Source organism: Microtus pennsylvanicus, chromosome X (genome assembly GCF_037038515.1).
Source record: "Microtus pennsylvanicus isolate mMicPen1 chromosome X, mMicPen1.hap1, whole genome shotgun sequence".
NCBI lineage: Eukaryota > Metazoa > Chordata > Mammalia > Rodentia > Cricetidae > Microtus > Microtus pennsylvanicus.
Window position 1 is genome coordinate 104,146,069 of NC_134601.1, and position 15,102 is coordinate 104,161,170.

Here is a 15,102-nt window from a genome sequence, read left to right on the forward strand (position 1 = left end):
TAGGGACAGGAAGAACATTTACCAATTCATTTCATGAGTTCACAGTTACCTTGAAACCCAAACCACATGGAGACTCAGCAATGAAAGGAATTTACAGACCTAGTTTCCCTATAAAAGTAAATGTTAAAGAACTCAATAGAACACTTGCAAAAGGAACATATCAAAAAAGATTATCCACCATGATCAAGTAAGCTTCATCCCAGAGATATAAGGATAATTTAATATATTACAAATCGGTAATTGTAATATAGCATATAAACAACCTAAAAGAGAGAATGCACATATTATCTCATTATCTGTGAAAAAAATGCCTGTGACAAAATCTAACACTTCTTAATAGTAAAAGTCCTGGAGAGATTAGAGATAAAATGAACATACCTAAATATAGTAAAGGCAATTTACAACAAACCATGGATTAAATTCTAGCTATATCACTTTGCAAATTAAAGACTCATGTGGTCAGAAAGAGAGAGAGATAGAGTCAAGAGAGATTCAAAGATGAAGAAACCCTCTAAATGTGGTATAGTGTGTTAAAAAATATATGTAGGCTTGGAAGAGAAAAGAAAAAGGTTAAGTCCTTAAAACATAAAAAAGGACAGAGAGATAGTAGGTGGGTGTGGTGGCACATGCCCTAAATTCCAAAACCTGGAAGGCAGAGATAGACAGACCTCTGTGAGTTTAAGGTGTGGTGGCACATGTCTTTAATCCCAACACTTGGGAGGCAGAGGAAGGTGGATCTCTGTGAGTTTAAGGACAGTCTGGTATACAGAAGGAATTCTAGGACAGCCAAAAATACACTAAGAACCTGTCTCAAAATGTCAAAAAAAAATAAAAGTAAAAATGAAAGACAGAGAGGTTAAAATAAAGCCACACAAAGATGAAAAATACACAGAGAGTCTGGATACTGTATGTTATTATGTTCTCTTTGAATTATTTGAATGCTGAGGAAGGAGCAACAGCTGCAAAAACATATTTGTTTATAAATGCTGCTAAACTTATCCAAGATAGGTATTTTCAGAATACCTTGATTTCAAAATTGAAGTAAAAAAATATGCCACCTTGGAGAAGATGTTTTGCTTTTGTTTCCACAGAAAATGAGAGGCTATGGATTTATTCTGAGTTAAGTAAAAACAGGTTTGATCAGGGAAGACCACCTGAGAAATCTCTGGTAGAAACAGATGGCCCAGATGTCTGAGTTATATATCCAGAACAGATTCAAGATGCTGTATGAGGTGAACAAGCCTCACAGGATACGCCAGTCAGGACTTGATTATAATTCTAAATTTTCTTTAGGTCCCCCCATGAGATTATCAGTGCCCCAAACCAGCAGGAAGTAGCTTGGAAAACTATGCCCACATTCCCCCCCAAAATGGACTATGGATATATTTCTTTGTTAAGAAGGTTAGTTATAAGTTGTTATGGCTAATGGTGAGGAGAAAAGCTAAACAAAGGAATTAGATTCAGAGTTCTTGTTTTTTTTTTTTTAAAGAGGGGGTTTTCTGTGGGGCAATGGTTTTTATCCTGTCCATTATATTTTAAATAAATGCTAATTGGCCAGTAGCCAGGCAGAAAGTATAGGTGGAACAACCAGGCAGGAAGTAGAGGCAGGGCAGAAGAAAGTTTGGTCCACAGTCATGACCCAGCCATAGAAGAAGTAAGATGTGACTTACTCTCTGAATAAGGTACTGAGCCACATGGCTAGCATAGACAAGAATAATGGGCTAATATAAGTTATAAGAGGTAATAAGAAGTCTGAGCTAATTGGCCAATCAGTTTATAACTAATGTAGACCTCTGTGCTATTTCTTTGGGACTTAATGACTGTGGGAACCAGGCAGGACAGAAATCCCAACAACACTAGAGGATATAGAAAGTGCACAATGCAACATTATATATATATTTCCATTGATGAAAATATGAACAGGAGATTTCAATAATGATATTCTGTATTTCACTTAAGGGAAGTGTTATAATATTCTCAAATTTCCTTTTTATTCAGAGATTCTATATGACATACAGTCATGACAAAGGAGAATTTGATATGTAGAGAGAATAAGACTTCTATCACATGTTGTACATTCACAAGAGGCAAACAGAGCAAACTTGTTTTGTATCTTCTTTCCAGGAATGAAAATCTTTAGATATATGAACATTTCTTACAACTTTCCATTCATAACATTAGTTTAAACCAGTCAAAATATTTTACATTTTAAAAGGTAAGCTATATCTGTTCTGATGCATGGAGAAATCTAATTTTTTAAAAATTACTTATTTTTTTTAGATTAATATACTTATATCAGTTCTTCCTTCCTTTTCTTCCCTACCAACTCACCTACATGTTTTACTTACTCTTTTTGCAATTCATGGCCTCTTTTTCATTAATTGTTTTTAAATACATGTATGTAAATATATAGATATTTATATTTCAGAAATGCCACCTGCTCATTCTGCATAGTGTGTTATCAGGACTAAAAGGTTAAAACTTTAAGATGTCAGTAGGATCATGGCTGCATGTGATTTCCATGGTAGGCAGAGAATAGACCAGTAGTAGAAGAGAACTTAAGTCAGATTACATAAAACTGTCATGGCCATGTAATAAATTTAATTGTGAAAAATTAAGGACAATTATATCTAGTACATTTAAGTGGAAAGAATTACATGACCAAGAACAACAAAGCTACTTAATTTCTTTTGAGGCTTTCAAACACAAGTAAACTCTGTTATCATTTACATCTGGTTCTCTGCATTTACTCCCTGTATCTTCTCCAGTGTTCCCAAGCTACCTATTCTCAAATTTGTGATATCTTCTATAGTTGTCACACACACACACACACAGGAGAGAGAGAGAGAGAGAGAGAGAGAGAGAGAGAGAGAGAGAGAGAGAGAGAGAGAGAGGAGATCCTACTGACTAATTTATGTTGTCCTAATTTGACTGTGTTTAGTTAGGGCTTACTCCTTAGGATTCAGGTCTCATCCCTGAACAGCAACAAAAACTGATATCATTTTTTAAAGTAGATATTGACTGCCTGTACCTCTTCATCTGGGGGTGACACTTTGTGGAACTTTCCTTCAATGATTTTATAATGTTGACTAGTATATTCTCTCCAGATATTGTTCAGGCAGTGATATTGCTTTAAGTTCATGGATGTAACATGTCTTTTGTATCTGGGAGACAGTATCACATACCATCTTAGTTAGGATTTCTATTGCTTGATGAAACACCATGACTAAAAACCAAGTTGGAGAGAAAGGGGTTTATTTGTCTTATAATTCCATACTGTTCTTCATTATTAAAGGAAGTCAGAGAGGACCCTGGAGGCAGAATCAGATGCAAAGGCAATGGAAGTGTGTTGCTTACTGGCTTGCTTTGCCAGGCTTGCTAAGCCAGCTTTCTTGGAGAACCCAGGAAGACCACCAGCCCAGGAATGACACCATCCAAAAATGGGCTGCCACCCACATATTGATCGCTAATTGAAAAAAAATGCCTTACATATGGGTCTAATGGAAGCATTTATTCAAATGAACCTCTTTCATCTCTGAAGACTCTAGCTTGTGTCAAGTTGGCAAATAAAATCAGCTGGTATGCATAACATTCAAACAATTTCTTAGGCTTTTGTAAATCTTTTTTTCCCTCTTCTATCATATATCGTATTTTCTGAGATTTAGGTACAAAGTTTATGTTATAGATTCTGCATTTGGGGCTGAGAAATCCAGTATCATTTATTTTCTGAATTTTAACCAATTGGGAGTGTCTTTAATAGCTTCTGTCTCTTGAAAAAAAGAAGCTTCTTTGATGAGAAATTAAAGCTATACTTCTCTATGATTATAAGGATGAATTTGATAAGGCAAGTGGAAAATATTACATTAGTAATACAGCATAATACCTTCTCCTCCAGGAATTTTAACCAATCCAGACATTGATTCTTCACAAGATTTGCAGTACAAGCCATGGATTCTGTACTTGATTAAATCTTTTGTATTCATGCTTCTTTGCTTTATAAAAGAGTTATTTGTATATTTTGATACTAATCTTATTTCAAAAGTATGGATAGAAAATCTTCTTCCTCATTCGGTGGGTTACTCCTTAGTAGACTGATTGTGTCATCTGCTCTACTAAATCATTTTAGTTTTATGAGGTTTCATTTGTGTTTTTTTGGAACTAATCCCTCATCAAATATAGGTCAATTCAGAAAGTTCTTTCCCTAGCTTTGTAAGCCACTCCCTAGGTTTGTAGCTGATATTTGTACAAGATGATAGAAATTAGTTGAATTTAATTTTTTGACATGTGGATATCCAGTTTCTCCAACATCATTTATTGAAGATATTGCCTTTCTTCCAGTGTATGTTTTTGGAATCTATGTTAAATATCAGGTATATATAATTATACTTGATTAAGATTGTGGGTTTTTTTCTGTTCCACTGACACATATGCTTATTTTTATACTGTTTTGTTACTAGGACTTTATAATACAACTTGAGTTCTTTATGGTATTCCTTTAGAATTACTTATTGTTGTTATTGCCCATGAGCATATTCAGTCTTTTGAGCTGTCATATAAAATTTGAGCTTTTTCTGCCTGTTTTTCTGAAGAATATCATGAGGAATTTGATTGAGATTGGTTTGGAACATTAAATTGCTTTTGTGAGAATGGACATTTTTTTCCTCTATTATTTCAACAAATTCTTGAGAATGGTGGATACTTCCATCTTCTAGTGACATCCTCATTTTTTTCCTTTACAGATTTAAAGTTTTCATTTTAGAAAGATTTTACCTTCCATGTCAGGTTCATTGCTAATGGAATTTTTGCTTCTTTATTTGTTTTTGTTTTTGAGGCTCCTGTGAATGAGAACACTTAAATAGTCTCTTTTTAGCATGTGGGATATTGAGATATAGAAAGGTTGTTGATTTTTTAATGTCTGTTTTGTTATTCTGAATCTTTGAATTAAGAGGTAGCAGAAGTAACTCCTGCCTGGAGAAGGAACATGGAGTAATGGTACAAGATGAGGTTTCTGGATCATATATGGATACATTGGAAATTTCCATCAAAAAGAAAGAAAGAGAGAGAAACATAAAAAGAAAGAGAGAAAGAGGGAGAGAGAAAATGTTTGCTGCTCTTCCTGGTAATCCATCCCATCCATGAACCCCATTGCTCTCTTGTGATCTCCACAGATAAATGGACACACATGCCACACACATAGGCTCACCTGGTTAATGGTGATAATGCTCACATTGGGCTAGTCCCTACCTATTCAATTAGTGATCCCATTGACAACTAAGATTGCAGGACAACACCTTAGAGGCAGCCTTTCAATTGAAGTTCCCTACTCTCAGGTATGACAAGTTGACAACCAAGATTAGCCATCACTCATACACAATTCAGTACTTTTAGCCTTTGAAAAACAGGATGTTTTGTAATTGGAAATACTGTGGATGTTCACAGAGAGTATTGTGCTGTGAAATAAGCAAGACACAGATGGAGAAATGACATTATCTAACATATATGCAAATTCTAAAAAATAATTGAGTCAAATAATATAAGATACAATGATAACTCCCAGAGGCTAGAGCATTTAGAAAAAAAAAACATAATGAAAAGTGATACTAGTCAAAGTTATGAAGACTGATTAGAAAAGAATAATTTCGGGTACTATAATGTACAAGGCAATATAGTTAATAGTGAATTCTGTTTTAAAATTTCAAAACTGGATGTCAATCTGTAGAAGAATAAAAATAGATCCATATCTATCACCATGCACAAAACACAAGTCCAAATGGATTAAAGACCTTAATATCAGTCCGAACACACTGAACCTGACAGAAGAGAAATTGGGAAGTACTCTACAACACATGGGCACAGGAGACCACTTCCTATGTATAACCCCAGTAGCACAGACATTAAGAGCCTCGTTGAATAAATGGAACCTCCTGAGACTGAGAAGCTTCCGTAAAGCAAAGGACACCATCACTAAGACAAAAATGCAACCCACTGACTGGGAGAAGATCTTCAACCCCGCAACTGACAAAGGTCTGATCTCCAAAATATATAAAGAACTCAAGAAACAAGACCGTAAAAGGCTAATCAACCCAGTTATAAAATGGGGCACTGAGCTGAACAGAGAATTCCCAACAGAAGAAGTTCAAATGCCCAAATGACACTTAAGGTCATGCTCAACTTCCTTAGCAATCAGGGAAATGCAAATCAAAACAACTTTAAGACACCATCTTATACCTGTCAGAATGGCTAAAATTAAAAACACCAATGATAGCCTTTGCTGGAGAGGTTTTGGAGAAAGGGGTTCACTCATCCATTGCTGGTGGGAATGCAAACTTGTGCAACCACTTTGGAAAGCAGTGTGGCGGTTTCTCAGGAAATTCGGGATCAACCTACCACTGGATCCAGCAATACCACTCTTGGGAATATACCCAAGAGATGCCCTATCATACAACAAAAGTATATACTCAACTATGTTCATAGCAGCATTGTTTGTAATAGCCAGAACCTGGAAACAACCTAGATGCCCTTCAATGGAAGAATGGATGAAGAAAGTATGGAATATATACATATTAGAGTACTACTCTGCCATAAAAAACAATGACTTCTTGAATTTTGCATGCAAATGGATGGAAATAGAAAACACTATCCTGAGTGAGGTAAGCCAGACCCAAAAAGAGGAACATGGGATGTACTCACTCATATTTGGTTTTTAGCCATAAATAAAGGACATTGAGCCTATAATTCGTGATCCTAGAGAAGCTAAATAAGAAGGTGAACCCAAAGAAAAACATATAGGCATACTCCTGAATAATAACCTTCATCAGGCAATGAAAGGAGACAGAGACAGAGACCCACATTGGAGCACCGGACTGAAACCTCAAGGTTTCAGGAGCAGAAGGAGAGAGAGCACGAGCAAGGAACCCAGGACCGCGAGGGGTGCACCCACACATTGAGACAATGGGGATGTTCTATCGGGAACTCACCAAGGCCAGCTGGCCTGGGTCTGAAAAAGCATGAGATAAAACCGGACTTGCTGAACATAGCAGACAATGAGGACTACCGAGAACTCAAGAACAATGGCAATGGGTTTTTGATGCTACTGCATGTACTGGCTTTGGGGGAGCCTAGGCAGTTTGAATGGTCACCTTACTAGACCTGGATGGTGGTGGGTGGTCCTTGGACTTCCCACAGGGCAGGGAACCCTGATTGCTCTTTGGGCTGACGAGGGAGGGGGACTTGATTTGGGGAGGGGCAGGGAAATGGGAGGCAGTGGCGGGGAGGACGCAGAAATCGTTAATAAATAAATAAAAAAATTCTAAAAATATTTTAGTTGTTTTTATGGACAAAAATTATAAATATTTGAGTTCTGTATATACTAGTTAGTTTGACATTATAATGTACATACATATTGAAACAACATTACATAATGGTTATTTGTCAGGAAAGTAAAATTTTACAAAAAACAGTTGTACATTTTTGTAATTTTACAAAAAACTATTGTAAATAACCCAATTTTCCATATTGGTGTATATATGTATTTATATAACTTAATACATATGATCTTGCCCATGAACTCAATATAGGAAAATGATTTTAATGTATTTTATTGTCTTAATGTCTATAGATGTATGTAAAAACACTGGTTATTTAAACAAATCTATCTTCTATTCATTTGAGGGGGTAATTTATACTGTACAGAGTAGTTGGAATTCAATTTGTGAAATGGCCTCTTCTTTATGAAAATTTCTTTTGTACACCACATTCTGTAGTATATAAAATAGGTGCATGGGTTAAGATGGGAAAGAGATTACTGTATTCAATAGAATGGAAAGCAAATTTTCTCTGGCTCAAAAAAAAATCTCCTGCTTAATAGTAACAAAAAGGTTCTTTTTGAAAAAAACTCAAAAAAAACCTTCTTCCAAAGACACTACAGTCTCTGTCAACTTTTTAACATTAAGTTATCATCATAAAAATTCAATGAACCTAATTTTTTATTATGAATGAAATTATTTTATATTTAAAGCATATTTATTTACATATTTAATTTTTTCTTTAGAATACAATTCTGTTTCTTCATTCCCTTTCGTCTCTTCCCTCCAAATTCTCCAATGTCTCCCCTGCCACCTTTTTCCCAGTTGACAATATTTTTGGTATTAATATGTATATATATTAATATAATATATATGCTTAAATATATAAAAACAACCTGTTAATTCTGTTGAGTCTTGCATGAAATTGTATTATTTATGGGCTGACCAGTTTGTATTTGATAGCCTAATAAGAGTGCTTTTTATTGGGAGAGAATAATTCTTTCTCTCTCAGCAGTCAAGGGTGATCTTCGTTTCTTTGTCTAGGAGTAAGATGCTAAGATGTATCCTCCCTCTCTGTTAGAAAGACTATTGTTATTGCCATTGTTCAGGTCGTTTTTAAGTGGCCATATAGTTTATGTTATCATGAGAGAATACCATAAAAAATTCATACTCACAGAATTTGCAATTTCTTTTCAAAATGTCATAGTTAAAAAAGTTACCAAACATATTAAATATAATTTATGTAATGATATAGGAAGACAGCTAAGTATAACTATCTATCACTGAAGTAGTTTTAGGGATATAATAAAAGACATTTCATCTCATTTCTATTAAGTAAGTGTCTTGGTAATTGCTTAATAGAGATCCAAATATTTGGTGTTAGTAGATAAAATTTCCAGCTATACAGTTGTATAATTACATATTACTTCATAGTATAAATCCTGTACTTTGAAATGTGTATATGTCCTTGTTACAGAATAACCAGGTAAGACATTATCTATCTAAAAAATTTAATGAGTATTTCTGATTTCTGTAGAATAATGGCTTAGTTTCTTCTAATAGAAAGACCAAAATACAAGTTTTGAAACAAAAATAATCCTTATTCTTGCAGGTATCTCTTTGTTCTATCCTTTATGCATGCTATAATAATTCATTTTGCAAGAATATGTATTATGATGTACATTTATACTTAAAAGATCCATATCTTTACTCAGCAGTATTATGATTTTAATTCTGATATGTGAACAGAAAAAAAAAATAAAGAGGTTTATCTAGGACTCAGAAATATTTTCTTTAGGCCCCTAATCACGACAATGAAGTGCTGGGTTGTTTAAAAATATCCACTCAATTTAAGAAGGTGGAAATAGTTATAAACTGAAGATGAATCGATCACAGCTATCATGATAATAGCCTAATCATAAAATTAGAAAACGGAAAAGCTTTATTTGTTGCCTACAAAAAGTACTGAATTGTCTATGTAGATGTCTTGTGTCTGTTATAATGTGATTTTTTTCTATAGAGTAGATAAAATATTCTCTCTTTCCAAATTTGCTATAAGTGACAGATGCTGATATTTAAAAGAAAAATATGAGTCAGGACTAAACATTAAAAATAAATGAATCAGGTAATTGCATTAGCATATTATCTTCTTCTGATTAGATAATATAATTAAATCTTACAGTTAACTATAGATGTTGAATAAAAATGAGGTGAAATTTACATTAGAAATCCATATTGTCATTATACATATGATTTGTTTTATATTTCCAGAATATTTTAAAGAAGTAGAAATGAGGTACTATATAGTATTGAGATAATGCATAGTTCAGATCTTAAGAGTATTTCTTATGATTAAAAAAAAGAAACCAAAAAGGTTAAAACAAAGCAAAGGTTTTTAAGTTCAAAGCTTTAGTATATTTGTGACATGTTCAAAATCAAATGAGGTTATTTTAAGATATATGTCAAAATCTCACTAGTTTCAGCAATACACAGAGACTTTTTAGAAACACTAATTCTCTGCTGAACAAAGTTTCTGAGGAAGAAAACAAGCACCTGGTTTGTACCAGAAACTCCATGTGATTCAGGAACATGACTAAAATTAAAAGCACAGTACCTAATACAAGTAATTATCTAAGTGTATGAAGCATTACAAACTAATGTTAGGCAAAGAATGTGTTTCCTTTAGGTGTCATGCTGGACCTCCATGAAGTTTTACTAAAGTTATTCAATCTCAGTCCTCCATCCCCCAAAATGTTAACCTCTTGAGCTTAGTGGTGAAATGTAATGTAATATTTTGTCTTTAACACCCCCATTACTGCTTTTATAAAATTGCAGCTACATATTAAATATGCTTTCATTCTAGGTCACGAAATAAACAAAAGGTGTACTTAGAAAAGATAAACTACATGTGATTATGACATAATTGATGCCCATGGATCAAGCAATAATTACTACTTGTAGTAAGCCAGCTTCAGGTAAATCCAGATGATGCAACATCAAAGATGATCTGTTTTCTTTCTCTTTCATTTAATTTTCATTATATAAAGAGAAATACTTATTACTAACATATGGGGGAATTAGCTCCATATTGATAAGTCCAAAAAATTCTGCATACGGGATTTTTGTAGTTCTAGTAATTCACTATTCAATATATTGATCTATTTTGGACTGGTAGTAAAATATATACCACACTTGTACTCAATAAGTGTTTGTACAACACATATTCTTTCAATTTTTTTTTGTTTTTTTAAATATATACTGGTCATCACATAAAGCCAAAGTCCACAAGATCAAGGTAAGGGAGTCTTTGCTTCAATGTAGTCTGCTGCATAAAATCAGATATATAGTAGTTTTCTGGAAAATGCTGTTGTCTTTGAGTAGGAATGTGTTATTAACATCCACTGAAATTTAAAGTAAAACAATGACATATATGTAATAAATAACAAATGTTTCTTTTATTTGTATGTGTTGGATGTCTGCTGTTGGCATGGGACCTTTTAAAAAATAAAGAAAACAAACTATCTTTTTTCATTTTACATACCAATCCCACTTCCAACTTCCTTACCTCCACCTATCCCACCAACCCACTCCCCATTCACGCCTAAGAGAGGGCAAGGCATATTGGTTTGGGTAAGGTCCAAGGCCCTTCATACTATATCTAGGCTGAGCAAGATATCCATCCAAAGAGAATAGGTTCCCCAAAAGTACAAGCAGTAGGGATAAATCCTGGTGTCACTACCAGTGGTCCTGTAGCCTTCCCCAGCCATACAACTGTCACCCACATTCAGAGAATCTAGTTTGGTCTTATGCTGGTTTACTCCCTGTTCATCTGTAGTTGGTGAGCTCCCATTAGGTAAGGTAACATGATCTCAATTTATTAGATACTTTGACACAAGTGAGAGGTTTTCATCACTTTTATTACTTATTCAATTTTGCATGTGGTCACCTTTTATATACCCATTCATTAATTGATGAATTTTGGATTGTATCAGTTTTTGGCTACTGTGAATACAAATTCAATAGACATGTGCATCTAAATATCTATTTGATACCTATATAGATATAAAGATACCCATACCTATTTGATTACACACACACCCACACCCACATATAAAATAATGGAGTATCTGAAACATTTGGTCATCTTGTTTGAAAATCACTGAGCAATCTCCATTGTTCATCAATAATAGTAAGTAGTGTTCCATTTTTTATACTTTTTTGTTTCTGAAACCCAATTATGTGTATTACCACCATAACATTTCACTTCTCTATCCTCATCTCTGATCTATTATTGATGCCTCTAATAATCAGTTTCCAATTAAGTAATTGAAATCAGAAAAAGGAAATTAATTATCTATGTTCAACAAGTTATTTTAAAAAAATGTTCATACAATTATTTCACATTATAACTAAATCCACCCAAATCAGGTTTAAAATCTGTTTTAAAATTAAATTGGCAGCTCACTCATTGAAAGTGCGATCAGGATAAAATGATAACACAAAAAACAAAGCACATACAAATAAAATAAACAGAAAAAAAGATATGTATGTAATAGTTGCATCTAGGTATAACCATGAAGTAGAACAAAATGTATGTGGATATAACTATGAAGGACAAAAAAAAAACCCACCTATTGATTTGTTTTTGTCCACAGGACAGTCATTCTACAGAAACTGTTTCCTGTCACAGAAAATAAATTTTTCACACAAATGGTTGTTCACAAAGACATGTTGTCCTATCTTTTTCTGGCAAGTATGTAATATTCATGTCTGCTTGACATTTCACATTTTTCTTCATGTTTATTTTTCCCATTGAATTTTTAGTAATAAACACAGAGCCTGTTCCATAATAGGAAATGTCTCTATTATTTACCCATATGCTATAAACATTTTATTTACTCTTTATGCTATTATGGTATTGGGAAACTGATGTGGGATTCCCCTCTGTATGTTGTGAATGCCACTGGTTAATAAAGAAACTACGTTGGCCAGTTGATAGGGCAGGGTAGAACTAGGCAGGGAAAACTAAACTGAATGCTGGGAGAAAGAATGTAGAGTCAGTGAGATGCCATATAGCCACCAGAGGGGAAAGATGTGAGCTGCCAAGTAGAACCTTGCTGGTAGGCCACAAATCTTGTGGTAAAATTAAAAAAAAATAAAAGAAATTATTTAATTTAATATGTAAGAATTTGCTAGGAATATGAGAGTGATTGGCCAAGCAGTGATTTAATTAATACAGCTTCTGTGTGATTATTTCAGGAGTCTGGGTGGCTGAGAAACAAACAAGGAGCCCTCCCACTACAGGAAACCCATTTTATTCTTGATATTTGTTGCAAACATTGTCTCACAGAATTACCAGTGAGATTCTATTTATTTTGTTTCTGAGTACTATGCTTTTGCTGTTGACAGTAGACTTGGATTCTAACCAGAAGTGTAAACTTCAGGTTTATCCTTTTAGATGTTTCATTTAACTCTCTGAGAAAGAAATCAGAGAAACATTACCCTTCATAATAGCCACACGAGAACCAGCTATGGTCAATGTTTTTTATACTAAGCAACAAACTGATAGGTTATTTCAAAATAGTGATTCTTGGGCAACTGCATTTGCTCAGTTTGAAGACCAGATTAATCATCTTTTCCCAGATGATCATTGCTGCAATTCACACAACTATATTACTTTATTTTTCCTAAAGTTTTTGCAAAAGATCCACTAAGGAATGTTATGCTAAATTTTATAGATGGTTCTTCCTATGGAAGAGCTGCATATGTTGTTAGTGGTGAAAAATAATTGTGAAGCATGCTCATGACTCCTTGAAAGCACCTTAGAATAAAAACAGGAAAATTAAGAATTGCCACCTAATGCCTCAATTCATGTACCTATTATGGATGCCTGTGAGCAATCTGCAATGGACATATTTTAGTATGATGGCACCAAGGCAACCTTTGCTAAGGCAAAGTGAAAAAACCCTTGCACTGGAATATGGAAAAGACCCGACCTTGTATTACTTTTGGATCAAGGATATGTTTATACTTTTTTCACAGGAAGAAAATAAATCAGGATGAGATGACCGCATATACTGCAGAGAAGTACTAACCCTGATGACATTGCAGTCGCTGATGACTCCATAGGAGTAGCAAGCAGAAAGAGGTTCCTGAACCTGTGGTCCTGATTTCCTCATCATACCACCATGCTGCAGGCCCAGAAAGGGTTGATCCACGGTGCCAAGCTTAACACATGCATGGCCAGCCTGCTGCCAGTGTTCTTCACGGCATAATGCCAGGCTACGTCTGAACACTTAGGACCTTCACCATGACTGAGGCCACTGCTGCTACCACAATCCTGACAAGAGTTTGCTGCAGTTGGACAAGTGAAAGAAGATCTTGGTGATGACTGCTGATTTCTAGTCTCTTGATGGACTTGCTATGCAGACTTCCAGACCTAGTGATTCCTGTTTACCTTGGAGCCAGAGCAAAAATGCAGATTGAACCTTTGACTGTTTTAGTTTTGGGGACACAGAACATATTTTGATAGCATGATATTCAATTGGCTGTTGAAATATAGGACCTGAGAACTTGATTTAAACTTTCCCCTCAGGGGAAAAATGACTCATTACAAGGAGTTTGAAGCCCCTCTTCAAATATGAGGAGGGTAGCCTAAGGGATTTTGCTCTGCTTGGAGACCGAGACAATTACTTAAAAGCAGCATTGCCACTGAACTTTCACCCATCAGAGAAACCTTTTCTTTTTCTTTGGGTTAGAAAGGATTTAAGAAGATTGTGATTTGACAAATTGTGTTATGGTATTGACCTATTAAGGCTTTAGTTAACTATAAGATGTTAATGATTAGAAAAGGATTAGAACATGTCTAATAAAAGTTTGACATTACCAATGAATTCTTGAATTTGTCATGTTTGATAAGAAATTTAGATTTTAATACAGCTAAAAATTGTTAAGAAGTGCTCTACATCAACTGAAAGGGCATTCCCAACCCTGGTGATTCTCCTCTTCTTTAATAAAAAGACTATGGTCTTTAGGAACATGTTTAGTCACAGAGAATTGTCTAATTGCAAATGAACTCTCTTGAAAAAGAAATGGGCTCAGAGACACAGAGCCCAAAAGTATTTTTCTCCCTTAATCCTTTGTTTACAGAAGTTTGCAGGCATTGATGCCTTGGATCCCTTTTCCTCCCAAGCCTCTAAGACATAGGCTTGTATGATTAAAATACAGATACCAAAAACAGGTAAGTCTTTGAAGCAAGAAAGTGTTCACATAAGGCGAGATCTTCTGTCTTGTTGCAGAAGTACAGGTTTTATTAAAGTTAATAAAAAGAGAGGAATTGTAGAGGCTGAAAAATGCAGTCCCATTTCCACCTTGTCTGACAATCAGAGAGTATGGAGACTGATAACCATAGTTGCAAGTCCCACCTCAGAATGTGATTGCTTGGTCCTTTTGAAATTAAGATAGCTTCATGTCATCCTGACAGGTGGTCAAGATATGCAAATATACTTCTTCTTTTGTAACTATGAGGTCACCTGGGGAAGGGCAGTCTTCAGAATACATGACCTAGAAAAGCTTTGCTACCTAGACTACAGAATGCTAATGAATTGGTGTCTTAGGGTGATAACCAATTGACTGTATGAGTTATCCTTTAATAATGTTAATAGGCAGACACACACGGCGGGCAGAGAGAGACCGGCGTGCAGACGCATGCGGCAGAGAGACCAGCGCAGACGTGGCCAACGCGGGATGGTCCAAGCATGAAACAGTGAAGCCCACACTGAGAACAGATTGTCCCACT